Source organism: Lissotriton helveticus, chromosome 11 (assembly GCF_964261635.1).
Source record: "Lissotriton helveticus chromosome 11, aLisHel1.1, whole genome shotgun sequence".
Lineage (NCBI taxonomy): Eukaryota > Metazoa > Chordata > Amphibia > Caudata > Salamandridae > Lissotriton > Lissotriton helveticus.
The window spans coordinates 541,688,382-541,702,785 of NC_136072.1; the positions used below are offsets into that span (position 1 = coordinate 541,688,382).

Sequence of the window (14,404 nt, forward strand, 5' to 3'; positions counted from 1 at the left end):
AACGCACATTACATTTTAAGCTTTTCATGAAAGGTGATTGACTTGAAGGGATTTTTCTTGCCACCTTAGAATGTATCCGAACATACAAGTTCACCCTCAGGGAAAACAGAAGAAAAAAAAAAAAAGTAAAAACAATAAAAAAAAACTCAAATGTACAGAGAAGAACTAGCATGTTGACCACTCACAGCCTATGCCACAGAGCTTTTCAGGCAGAAAAATAACATTAAAAGCCAATAAAGGCCAGCAAACTTGTGAATGTCGGAAAAAAAAAAAAAAACAAGAGCACCAGCCATCCTTTTGTTAAAAAAAAAAAGGCTGCTGTTTTTCGTAAACACAGATCACGAGTTTCATTGCTTTCACACATTAGAACTACAAAACCTGAAGTGACTATGTATCCGAAACATCTGTAAGCAAGACTGAAGGCAAGACTTAGATGTGTGGATGATAAAGCACTGGATATTTGCTGTACACATTCCCCCGCCCTAATGTTCACTTACAACAAACTCGTAAGCAAATGAAAATTCGCACCCACGGAATCAAAGAGTATTGTGAAAGAAAGGAAAGAGAAAGTCATCAGGCCAACCTGGCACCAGCCAAAAGGTTGGATATTTTACTCCACCACCCTAACACAAACAAAATCTGGGTGGGGCGGACGCTGGAATAGAGCACACGAGAAGCAACAACAACAAAAAATAAAATCAGTTTATTGTTTTTTTTTAAGTCATTGAAGTCACAAAAAATACATTCTTTCACATAACTGTCACCAGCAACAGTAATAGATACGTTTCCCTTCGAAATCACACTCCGGTTTTGATGTCAATACAGGCAGGCATGAAGACAGGCATGCAGCTGTAGATGTTATGCCCAAGTAAAGCGTGTTCCCTTTCCAACCCAGGGCAGTCTCCTTACTCAGAGATCCTCAGAAATTACCAACACCCCATAAGAAGCTTACAAAGCCTGCTGCACCAGGGGAACCTGAGGAAATGCCATCAGCAGTTACAAAGAAATTGATGTAAAAAGCAGAATCGAGTGGACGAATGCAGTCTGCAGTGGAGTATGTGGTCCGGGGGTGAATGTATAGCCTGGCATTCGGTAGAAACTCCCCTGCCCACCACCCTCACCCAAATGTATAGGGAACCATTGTAGCAAGGACCCTCCATGAATGCTTCCCATGGCTCCTGCTGCCGACACTATTTGAGGGAAATCCAGCCCAGAACTTTTCCAGGCCATTCCATGGAGAAGGGGACTCAGACCATGCCAGAGGAAAAGATACCAGACCATCCACTACTAACTTGTGATGAAGCACTGGTGCCAGGATCCTGCCTGAATAGAGCACGGTCACTCTGCTGGGGTGGGGTCTCAGATTTGGGCTCCAAATGAACATGCCCACAGGGAAAAAAACAGTCACAACATTATCTGAACATCTCCCTGAGGAAAACATGGCTGCCTGCACCATCCCCAAGCACTCCCAATGAAGATCCAGCTAAAACACCCTTCAACCAGACCCTGAATAAATACTGCAATAAAGACCACTCCTGGGGGTGGAAGAGTTTTTTACCCATCTCATTTGACACCTTCAATACTTACATCAAACATACCGACTTCACACACAAGGCACTGTTCAGGTATCACAGTGAAGGACACTCTTTTAACCCCACCCTGTAAACAATGCCTAGCGGCACACCTAGGCCCCAACCAAGACCACACCCCTCCCGCCTCCCTTTGTAATCAGCACTTAGGGCCACTGTCTCCAATACACTTCAACAACAGACATCAAGATGTTCCCCCTTTGATGTGTCATGTAGATATACCAGAACCCACATCAACTTAGACCCGCGTCACCCACCCATAACAATATTGCTCTATTGGACTTCAGCAATAGTCCTCCTCAAGGTCAAATGTCAGCTAGTTCGCTCCTCTCCGTCTGGCAAGAGGGACTGCATTGGTAGAGCCTACCAATAAGGACCAATGCAGTGAGCACCTGTCCACTTTGGCCAATGGGAGAACATACCAAGGGCCACCCCAGTGTTGTCGACGTGCGTTTGAACTTCATTGGCACCCAAGCAAAGACCTCCCCGATACCGGATGCGATAATTCTGTCCATGGTTGTTGTCCCAGTAGACTGTGTGACCACACTGGAAAGAGACACAGAACTCCACATCACCCTGTGGAGCTGGTGCACGTGGAAGCTCCAGATGGAAGGAGAATGTGTCTGTATCAGCAACCCCATAGGTGTGGTGCATGTAGAGGCAGGCGACATCGTGGAAGGTGTGCCACGAGTCGAACGTCACCCGCAACTGCACCTTTTTCTCAAACCCAACATTACGAACCCGGACAGTGCCACTCAGGGAGCAGTCCCGGATCAGGGACTGCTCCAAACAGACCTGATCATGCTGCAGCCGGTTGCGAAACGCTAGGTAGTCTGAGGCGGGCTGTGGAAAGTCCAATGCATATGGTTTGGGAGCGCGGGGCAGTCCCTTACTAGGTGTCAGAAGGTGCGTCAGTGCAAGCTGCAGGTCACAGAGGTCCTCTTCCATCTTTGAGAATATGTGTACGGCCGTCAGGGAGAGGCCCTTCATGTCAGCAAAGACCACTCGCTTCTTCTGGCGTCTATGCCCCCAGCCCTCGGTGATCGAACTGGGGTGCAGACAGGGGCGCAGAGGCTTCCGCGGTCTCCCACCCTTTAGGTCCTCATATGTATCCAGCAGCCGATGAAAGGGCGGGGAGCCCCCAAGGCAGATCCGCATGGCAAAGTCTACTGGCATGGCTGGAACCAGGGTGGGATAACACTGAACCTGGAGGGAGACAGGACAGACATTTAATGGCATTTTATGACAAGCACACTTTGCAATCTGCCAAACTCCCACTAATGCACCAAAAAAATCATCTAATACGAGACTCTACACATCTTAACTCTGGATATACCAGAAGGAAGTTGTGCCACAGAGCTTTTAACCTTCCCTCCCAAGGAACACTCAATTTTCCATCAACTAGAGTAGACCATCTTAATCACGGACGAGGCTGGCCTCTTACCCTCACTACTAACTCCAACCCTTGATGAAACCTGGATCCAGTCTAAGGTCATTAGCTTTATAATAACCCTCCAAACTGTTCAAACAATCATTATCTAAAGAGAGCTTCTGCAGGGAAAAAAGCTGTAAAGTTTGGATCAACCTATGTAAAAGCCAGACACCTTCCCAGTGCCAGACTATCTTTGCAAGACACCATGTCTTACTTTATTTTGTCAGACACTGTCCCCCCTCCTTACTGGAACCAATGAGGATATTTCCATTTACTGGAAACAATGCCACCTTTTTCTTTTGCTCTCTGGATACTACCTAACACAAGTCAAGAACACTTTATTCGGTTACAACAATATTTTGCCACATTTATTTTATGCTTTGAGAATAAATGGAGTTGTAAATTTGTATATTTCCACATTTATTTCCTAGGGAGGCACACCAAATAATCCCAAGAAAAGATTCAATAGGCGACTACTCTGAAAGGAGATGTCATCTACCGCCTGCAGGAAGCCACACGGGGGTTGGTCCAAAACTCGTGCTACAAAGGAAAAGGAGTCTTCGCAGGGAAAATGAGTGACACTTGGGAGAGGGGCGGCTCCATTGTTCGAGCAGTAAGGACCTTAGTTCAAGACGGGAAACTAATTGCCAAACTGATTTTCTAGGTGCATGTAGCCCTCTTGGTAGCCACACCTCTGGGTTGGGCTGCGGAGCGCCACATGCCAAGAGAAGGAGCCCGGCGTAAGGGCAGTGGGAGGAATGGTGCATCTTAGGATACATCAATGCCCCGTTCCACACTTCACATGAAATGGCCATTAGATAGGAGGAAACCTGGCTACCAACAGCATCCTGCTAGAGGACGTATTCTGATAATAAGCAGGGCACCCCTAACTCAGATCTCGACTGGACGGGAAGAAGGACCAAAGGACAGCCCTGCTGCATTGTGGAAACGGCATAGAAAGGCTGCACCAGTACGGCTTGTGCCTGGTGGCTTTCAAAGAGGGACTGTACCTGCCAGGTCACGCTCAGGGAGAAGACACCCCAGACCCCAGCCGACATAAGGGTGAGCTGATTGTTCGTCTGCACAGGGACACAACAGCTGAAGAAGCCTACTGGAGCAAGCTGGGCCAGTCTTCAACCTGCTGTTGTGCAGCACCAGGGACCAAGACCCGGCGCATGAAGTTTCACACCTCCAGAGGGTAAGTTGTCAACCCAGCAAGGATGGACTCGTGACTGATACTGGGCAACGAGCAGTCGAGTGGCGACTGGAATTCTGCCAGCACGGAGAGGACTTTGACGGATGTCGACCCAGTGACCAGGATCGTCTCACCCCATCGCACACAGCCCTTTATGCAACACTGAGTCAGCCCAGCTCTCGAACAAAATCACATCATATACCACCCAACCCTTTGAACCGCCCAAAACATTCTGATTTGATCCATTTGCTATATCTAACTACTCCCTGAACACCAGGTCTTTAAACTATGAGTCATGCATAGGTAAATGTATTTATACAACCCAAAATTAAAAAGAAAAAAAATTCAACGCCCAATCATGTATCACTAAACCAACATATGCGATTCTAGAATGTTCCTAGAAAGTGTAATTAAATTTGCTTGGGGTTTGAGAGATTAGACAGGACCCCAGGAATTACGCGTCAGGGAAGGACCAATTAAAGCAGCACTGTTAACTAAATTATACAGCAGGACTTATGTGGAATAATGCTGCACAATTTGTAATATTACAAAACTACCATCTTTACAAATGGTAACAGTCTGGCAAAGATTTCCCCATACTAGCGCCAGCCTAACAGCACTAAGCACTTGGAAGACAACGTGTCAACCTTTGGGAAGGGCCTTCCACTACGTGTGAACTTTTATTACGGGGTTTAGTAACTTCTGATACATTTGAGATAGAAACAATTTATTGTTAAACTCTTGAGATGGCTTTTGTGGCCAATGCGGTAAATCAATAGTGTTATGCATAAAACCCGGTAGTTTCAGAACGGCACAATTCCAGTGGCCATTGGCGTTAGGGCAGTTTTCGCCAGATAGCACATAGTGATGAAGTTTCAATACTGCTACCAGGTTGCATTTGACGTTAAGGGGTGTTTGAGGCTAAAAATAAAAAAAAGTAAATCTAAAAAATGTGCGTTTCCCCTTCAAACGGAATGTTGGAGCACTTGTGCAAGCTGCCCTCACAATCTGAAAAGGAACAGGCCGGAGCAGTGCAAGCTTCCCCAACACAAAAGGGTACGGTTGTGCTCCTCACACAAAATGACTACGGTGTTTAGGGACAGCAACGCAGTCTTACCTCACAGAAAGAACATGAGCATGAGAAAGTCCAGCCTACGGGCATGGCCTACTATGGAGGCCTCCCGATTCAAACGGTGCAGGGAAGTGAGAGGGCACGCTGGGCCTCCTTGGCAGCCCTTCGGTGCCCCAGAGATCGGGGATTGCATGGAGGGTCTACTCAGAGCCTTCCTTATTGAATAGTGGATGCTAGTGGAAAGGGAAGTGAATTGTTGGTTCCCGAGCACTGTTCAGCGGCTGGCTGAGGGCGTCCCAGGGATAGCAGATGGCCTGGCCTCTGTGTGTGGCTTTAGAGTAGGTTGAAATGCCGTGGGGGCGGTATGGCACTGAATACAGCCGTTTACCCCCCCCCCCAAGGAACCCTCTGCAGGCAATAACAAACATTCAGACTCCCTCTGTTTCAGCTCAGAATCCAACAAACCCCACGCTGCATGCCCCCCCCCCTGTCTAACAGGTACAATGTGTCCCCCCGTCAAGGGCCATCCATACCCAACTACAAGAAGGCCAGGAATCGCTCACTGCAGTCTGGCAGTCAGACCAACCCAGCCCAAACCTTCCAACCACCAGAACATTCGACACCTGACGGGCCAGTTACTCAACCTTAAAAAGACATCGTCGGGCCCCGCCACACTAAATAGCCCTCCACAAACCCGAGTTGCAGCTCTAGCTATGAGACCCTCATCGTGATCCTAGGAGCCCACCAACCTCCCTGGTAGCCCTCGGACTTCGTCCGCTTCAACGGAGCCAGAACCCTTTTCCGAGCCCTCGCAGGCTGTCCACGCGGCGCCAGGCAGCCGCAACCAGGGGGCGGGAGTAATGTGCACAGCTGGTTAATGCACGTGCTCTGGGTGGCATACCGCGACAGACCAGGGCTTCATTTGCCAACGCGTATTAAGTTTACGCCACCATGGTATACACAAGTTAACAAAGCACATACAACGGTTTGTCATATAAATGGTCACTTATGATAGCCAGGCATATACGGCCGAGATAGCGTACTATTGAATGAGGGCGGAACCCCTTTTTTAAAAAAAATTTAAAAGAGTCCAGGGACTGGCTGCCTCGAAGAGCTGAGATTATGGCTGGGGAGCTTTCTCTATCTTTTCAGAGCCAGAGAGCCGAAAAAGTAACAATCAGTCGTCACGGTACCAGGTTGCACCGCCCCGCCCCTTCCGACCCAGCAGGACGCCCACCTCCGCACTCACAATGATAAATCAGTGACACCGCTTTATTCGATCACAGATATCGCTCACAGCAGGGTCTTCAAACGTCTTACCCCCCCCCCCTGTAAAAAAAAAAAAAAATCACCCCCCTTACATTGGCAATGTTTAATTATGTCTAAACATTTCTGCAGTTCTGTTACCTCTCACACTCCCAGTCAGGACATAAACGTTGATAGTGATGGACCATTATAATGTCTCTTGAAGCCGCTCATTGTTTATCCTTTAAAACGAGAGCGTGATGCTACTCTTGTCCAGAGCCTGCTCCCCCCCCCCCCCCCCGGAACACTTAAGCCCCCAGTTTGAGTAACTGGGCGCTGTAACCCAGCGCCAGAGTTCTTCAACCCATTTAACACCTCCTCGATAACTCAGCCAGCAGCCCCCGCCCCTCCTCCCAGCAGTGACTGCATCCATCCCTCAAGCAGTGAAAACTGATGCTTCAGCAGTCAACGTTGCCGCCATTAAGCCAAGTCTGTACGTCGGTTCTTGGAAAAGTACAACATTCTGTATTGGTTAGGCAGCACCCCAGGTGGGTCCGGATGGAGTGCAGGGTCTGAGGATGTCTGAAGCAGAGGAAACTTCCAAGTCGAGTTGCGACTTGTGTGCATGGTGGTAAAACTTGAAATTATGTGAATGGGGCACCGTGCGGCCCCATGCCGACGAGGAGACCACACTGAACGTGTGGGAAGTTCTGCAGGGGATAGGCAGTGGCGTAATGAAACTTGAGGTGGCCCCCCTGCAAGTTACATGAAGGGGCCCCCTCATGAAGTTATCAGCTCAGGTCGGGGTGCTGTGCTGCAGGGGCTCTGGAGTATCCCCTTTTTACGCCTCTGGTGATAGGCTCTTTTGTGACCCGAAGGTACCCATATGCACACGACAGGTACCAGTTGGAAAGTAAACATCGCCGGCGAACAACATGGATAAACCCCATTCAAGAAGGGTTATGGTCATGGGTTGGTTAACTGTGGTAGAGAGGCCCGGCAAAGTCTTCGCAGATGCCCAGTGCATTGTTCACCTTCCTGTCTCTGGTCACACGCCCGCCTCTAAACTATTCCTAACAGGCAACAATCCGATAACAGGACAAACAATCCCCTACAGTCAATCTCTACGAGGGGTGATATTCAGTACCCCAGGGCACCAAACTGGGATAACAGGTAATTCCGGGTCTGACGGGGATTTCCCACAAACATGTTTTGTTTTGTGTGTGTGTGTGTGGGGGGGGGGGGGGGGGGGGGGGGGAGAGAGAAGAGAAGGGATTTTAGACACAGCCCTCCACCAAATTAATTACACACGGAAAACCCCGACAGACTTACTGGGGGAAGGAGCAGGGCAAGAAAAACAATTAACGTTGTTCAACTTCAAACGCGCCTGGTCTTAAAGAAACACCCAGTTCTCTTAGGGAAATAAAGGGTCAGTCTCTCTGGGAATCCTCGCGTGCCACTCGGGTCACTTACAGGCCTTGGGCTACCGGGGTATTTTGGGGTTACCGGTAATAAGGGTAGGCCTCGGGCGGAGGTGGGAGAGATCGGGCGCACCTAGAAAAACCTTCACAAAAAAAGAGACATCTGCTTTCACTCTAGATGGCCGAAGAACTTCGGATAGAATATTTTAGGCAATATAATAAAAAGTTTAGCAATCAATGGGGAAAATGCCGCATTTTGGCGATAAAAGGGAGGGGGTTACACCAGTCCAAGATAACTCGCTCAGTTTCGCTTCGACGACAGTCATCTTCCAAACGGTTTCCTTAACACTAGAAGCCACCGGAATAAAAACAACAAATGTACTTCTCTTGGGACACTTATCAATTTACGTCACAAACCCTAAAGAATATTCATCCTATGAAGAAAAAACTATGTCCAGCTCCATAAATGCGTTAGTTGCATCCCTTTGATTAACTCGTGGGCTAACGGTGCAGTATGGTTTTGGTTAACTCGCATATAGCTTTAAGAAGTGAAGTGCCCAATTTTAAAACGTACAATTAACTTATTCAGAGCCCCACGGATTCAAAGATTCCTTCCGAGTCTAAATACACCCACCCCCACACAAAATACCCGTGTCTCTCAAACATCACACAATACCGTTTGAATACCTGGACCCCGCACACACCCGGTAAGCCAGCCCCGGTTCTGTTATCCGTACCCAACCTCCTCCGTTCGCAGCTCCCCGCACTTACCTGCTCGCCTGCGCCCGCTCTCGCCCCGCGCCGCGCACTCTGAGGCAGATCGAGTGAACTGCGGGACCTCTGGGCTCAAGAGGAGGCGTCACGTGACGTCCGACCGCCGCCCAATCAGAGCCTGTAGAGTGCTGCTCAGCCTGTGCGCGTGTGTATGAATGTTGATTGCATGAATGTTCGAATGGTGTGTTGAATGTCAGTTGAAGTTCGGGCTGAGCAGATGTCATACCGCTCCTGGTGGGGTTCTCCAATTTATATCCTAAACTAAAATAAAAATCAACTTACAACAAATGACCTCGGCTTCCTAGAATATCTCTTCTTTACATTTGGCGACGCTTCAGAAACAGACCTCCGTGCAAATTTAAAAGACATTTAAAAAAAAAGGAAACGGAACGAAAAGTGAAACCTTAAGAAAAGGATCCAAACTGAAAAGGAAACCTCCAACAAAGTACTGGCACCCAGAACCCCACCAGTGACCTCTCACCAGTCGCCCTAGAAGTAAGTGCCAGTTATTTTCATAGCAGCGTTTATCTGAACTTTAAAGCTGTAATAGTTTGAAACAAAACTCTTATTGCCGATAAAGAGTTTCTCAAGGACAGTGAAGTGTATTTTGAAAGCGGCTAAAATTAAACTTTAAAGGGCGCACTACTGGTTTCTCGGCATACCAATTCATTCGAGACCGATCACCTGCAACTATAAAGCGCCAACTGCTTGTCAACACCGTCCTGCCACCTTGTGAGTGCTCTGGTGCAACAACCCTTTCACTGACCGGCATGATGACAAGAAAACTGAACAAGTGACTCTCAACCGGAGTACAACTGTTTGTTTTCTGCTTTCTCCTGACCTGCTCTTTTTAGTGAAGAAAAGAGTTTTCCTTTTACTTCAGCAGCAGGCGGAAGGGAGTTTTACATTTTCTTCAGCAGCAGTGCGTCAAGTGTTTAACGTGAGAATTTTCTTAATTATTATTTACTAATATGTTAAAAGTTAAGAGCAATAGATATTGCTCGCGCTCTTACCGTTGATGTTTGCCTCTTTCGAAGTCAACGCGAGGCATCTCCACGCATCAAACCTTACTTACACTGTGACGACTTCTCTTGCACGTCATCACGTAATCCTGTGCGTGCCTCCATCTTTCAGGAAGTGTTCAGGCATTGTTAAACTGTTGCCCAGCAACGCGCAATTTATGAACATGAAATACGATTAACTTTATCGCATACAGTTTGAAGTTCACGAGCTCAAGGAAATACTTGCTCTGCAATTGTTTTTCAGTTTTCAAAGTCTCCGAGAGCAATTAAGCTCAGCAATCCTGAACATAGATAACACCAGTGACACTTCATCAATCATTGGATTCTCTTCACGCTTGAGAGCACTCCTTCAAGGAAATACACGAGCTGCAGTTCTTTCATTTTTATTGAACAGAACTTTAAGCCTCATACAATAAACAAAATGCAGAATATATTCGAGACCATCAAACCTTCTTTTCACTTGGTTTCCGTCATTACTCTGACACCCTTTCTCCAGTCTTGCATTCCACGGATTCCCGGCATGCTTTCTATCCATTGTTTTTCCACAAATACTGGAGTCGTTTTCTTTGGAAACTCATCACCTCGATCTGCTGTTTATCAAAGTACAATACTTTTATTTGTCACAACACTGCCACCTAATGGTTATTTTCCATCGTTGCACTTTGATGATGATATGAATTAGAGATTGATAATACAGACAACGAAAGTTCCGTAAAGTGTTATATCTGTAAAGTGTTATCTCTGTTTCTTTTAGCAGAAGTTTTATTTTATGCAGATGTTATCACCTTTCTCTACTATAAATTTTACAGTTGCTTTATCCTTATAGTTACATTAATTATAAGTATTTAATTATTTGAATTTTGTAGTGATTTCAGAATGAGTATTTTTAGTATAATCTTTACATGAATTGTATACGAGCATGTTTAAAAATGAAATGATTTTACAGTCATACTTAGTTTCATGCTTCATCAAATATTTTTGATGTTTTAAAGTAGACTAAAACACTCTACTGTTAAAAAAAAAAAAAAAGAGAGAGCTATGGTGCAAATGCAGTCTCTTTTGAAGAAGAATATATATTTTAAAAATTTTCTAATGTTTTGAAAGGAAGAATGCAAATGCATTCCACCACACCAACTTTTTAAGTTATTTATATGGGTCTTATTTTAAAGACGTGTGGTTCCTTCTTCTGTACTCTGTAAACCACACTAAGCTTTTAAGCTATATGTATATGGGTCTTACTTTAAGACGTGTGGTCTCTTTAAAAATGCAAATGCATTATTCAGTACTATTATCCACACTAAGCTTTTTAGCTATATATTTATTTGGGTCTTTTTATAAGACGTGTGGGTCTCTTTTAAAAAAAAAAAAAAGGGTCAAGTTCCTTTTTATGTGCGTCACTATCCACACTAAGCTTTCTCCAGCTATATATATATATATATGGGTCTTATTTAAAGACGTGTGGAGACTTGATGCCTTTCTCTTCATGTTTTACTTTTACTTGTGTTTCTTCCACATTTTTTGTGAATGTTTCACTTTACATTTTAACCACTCTACTAAGTCTCGTTTCCTCTATCCTGCACTTGTTTTTCTTTTTCAACATTCAAGCTTCCTTCGCTCTGGTCTGGCCAATCAGTGTGTCTTGGTGGTTCTTGCTGTGTTAACTTTTTCTCTGCTGTGTCTTTGTGCCTTCTTTGCTGCACAAATTTTTCACTCTTCTTCTCATCTTTTTCTCTTCTAGTGATCTTTGCACCGTTTGCTTTCATTTTTCTTCTCATTTCTTTGTATCTCTACCTTCTACGTACTCCCCTTTTAGCTCACTTATTGTCTCATTAAAAGGGGGAAGAGGGGTTGTGTTGTTTCAACGTCCTTTTTTGCATGTTCTGAAAATGGTTTTACCGTATTTTACAGTTTAAGGATTTCACTCCACCTCTTCACTTGATTTTAATTCTATTGAATATATAAATGTTCTTAATTATAATTTATATTTGCTTAATACCTTGTATAGTAACATCTTATAATTATATTGTGAAGGGTCATCTTTTCTTTGTTAACAAGGGAGAAGATGTAGAGTGCTGCTCAGCCTGTGCGCGTGTGTATGAATGTTGATTGCATGAATGTTCGAATGGTGTGTTGAATGTCAGTTGAAGTTCGGGCTGAGCAGATGTCATACCGCTCCTGGTGGGGTTCTCCAATTTATATCCTAAACTAAAATAAAAATCAACTTACAACAAATGACCTCGGCTTCCTTGGATTATCTCTTCTTTACAGAGCCCGCGCCCACAGCAAAGCCATCCAGACCCCAAGGGCGGAGCCATTTGCAATGTTTGAGGGCGGGGGCTCGACCAGAACATTCCAAGATACTTTAAGCCGCGGAGCGCGTGGCTGAGTTAAACATCCCTTATGTTAGTGTGAGGAGACCCCACAGGCGGCACCGGCATGTGCGCAGCTCGGAGGGTATACTTATTAGCTCCGTGTCGCCCCACTGCTGTATTCACAATCGTGTGCACTATTTTTATATGGCCGCTAGCATTGTACTCTTATTAGTGTGATCACAACCTATAGGCTGTAAAATATACTTACAGTGTGAGCTTTAACCTTCAATGTACACTCACCATGTGAGCTCAATTTGGCTGTGTACACAGTATTACTGTGTGCACGCAGTGAATAGTTCACATGTGGGACAATTTTCAGTGTATATGTGCCACAACCCACATGTGTGTAAATTATCATGAAGTACCTACACCCAGAATTCCTAACTTTTGTATCTCCGTTGACTTGGGTGGCTAAACCTTTATAAAACAAAAGATGATGGGGGGGGGGGGGGCGGTATAGTTCACGAAGCATGCACACAAAGACCTGCACTAACACACGCGTCACCCCAATGACAGAGTGATGATGTGAGCCAATGGCTTGGAGTGGAAGGCGTCATCCTTTCCCGTCTGGTGACGAGTGTAGCACTTCTAGAACATTTCCAAATCTCTGCTGTAATATTGTTTCCTAAGTTCATCAGTACAAAAGCGACAAGAGCCGCAGCGCCTCATAGGAACAGAGGGGCCAGGGCTGCTGAGTCACATCCAGTGCTGGTGGTATGAAAAACCATACACTGGGGTACAGTGTGCAGCAGAGAAAAGGGCGTGGATTCTCGCGAGGCAGACTGGTGAAATCAGGGTCTGACAGTCAACATATACATTTATTTAAAAGAAAAGAAATTGGCTGTTCCAGCTTATTCGTTCCCAGAGAGGCTGCGTTTAAAATCTCTCACATGGTTAAGACACATGCTGCACGGTGCTTAAAACTGAAATATAGAAGTGTAGGTACTCCTTGCCCCAGAGTACCTGTTGTCTGCTGGGAGGTGACTGTATTCTCCAATTAAAACATTTGGAGCAGTGCTGAGAAGTGCTGGTACTATCCCTTCCAAATTAAAGAAGTACATGTACTGTGCTAGCTGCAAAGCACATCTTGTAACATGCAGACCACCGAATTGTATTATATGTAGGGAGGAAAGTGGGCTGCTGCTTTAGACACAGAGATCTTTTTGTCACTTCCAGTTCATAAGTTGCATAGTTAATATAGCACAGTGAGCTATGAAGCTGCAAGCAAACTGCAAGTCATAGGATGAGAGCCTTATTGTTTTTTTTCTCAATCTATTGTTATTCTAAGTTTGCAAGAAGGGTTCCTTTGGGTCGTAACAAAGCCTTGTTAGTACAGACAAACTCAATCACTGCATTACTTTTTAAATCCTGACTGTGTTTCTCTCGACTAGGCACTCTTAATATTTAATATCTCCAAGTATGGACAATATGTGACTTCTACCCCATATAATCTTCATTAACCTTTGTAAAATTTATTGTACATTGATTTACACGCTTGTATGATGTATTGTCTCTTTGTGTGTTATGTAAAGGGCACTAACATTCTACATTGGGATGAGTTGTGCTATAAAACAATACAAAATAAATTAGTAAGGGCCATTTAAATTATTTGTGTAAGTACTCATACACACAGATACAACTAGCATTCTTGCAGTATAGGCACCTCTATTACATTGGGGGTTGAACATAGTCAAAAACCTGTTTCAAAATCCTAGTTTCCCTAAAGTACCTGTGAAGTGATAAGCTGTGAGACTTTGTTTCTTTCCATTGCATTGACATCCAGGTGTTAGTCTCCCGAAGGCTCCCTGTCAGGATGATACTTGACCAAAATCAGACTTTTAGCTTAAACGCAGCTGGAAGTGAGAATAAGAAAGCCCCCGTGCCGCCTGCACATTGCTGCTCTGAACACAAAGCAGACAATGTACGGGATCTGCTGAGTTGTGTACCGTTGTTAGAACATTACTCCACGATAAATTCAGCCTATTTCACTAGGTTGGTCAGATCCGGCTCAGAAACAGCTCCCGGAGCAGAGCTGCAGCAGAATCCCACTCATTTCCTGCACTTGTCACATCCCTGAAAAGATCAATCTGCCATATTATGAGTATTTATTTCACAGTGTTTGCCGAAGGAGCCAGTGTACTTGGACACAACCCAATGCATGACTGGACATTTTACAGAGTACGAATTTTTGCTTCACACTATATGAGGATTCATCAGTCAATTCACATGAAGTATTATTCTAGCATACAAAGAGATATCTCATACTCTGTCAGGAAAAATAT

General features: G+C 45.2%; 1 pseudogene across 1 annotated transcript; it reads right to left on the reverse strand.

Annotated features, from left to right (window-relative positions):
• Nucleotides 1-684: 684 nt before the first annotated feature.
• LOC144791534 (protein phosphatase 1 regulatory subunit 3C-B pseudogene) lies at nt 685-8,847 on the reverse strand (annotated as a pseudogene). The gene is made up of 2 exons (XR_013602422.1): nt 8,726-8,847; nt 685-2,795 (listed from the first exon to the last, which is right to left on the reverse strand). The product of XR_013602422.1 is annotated as a protein phosphatase 1 regulatory subunit 3C-B pseudogene (transcript).
• Nucleotides 8,848-14,404: the final 5,557 nt, after the last annotated feature.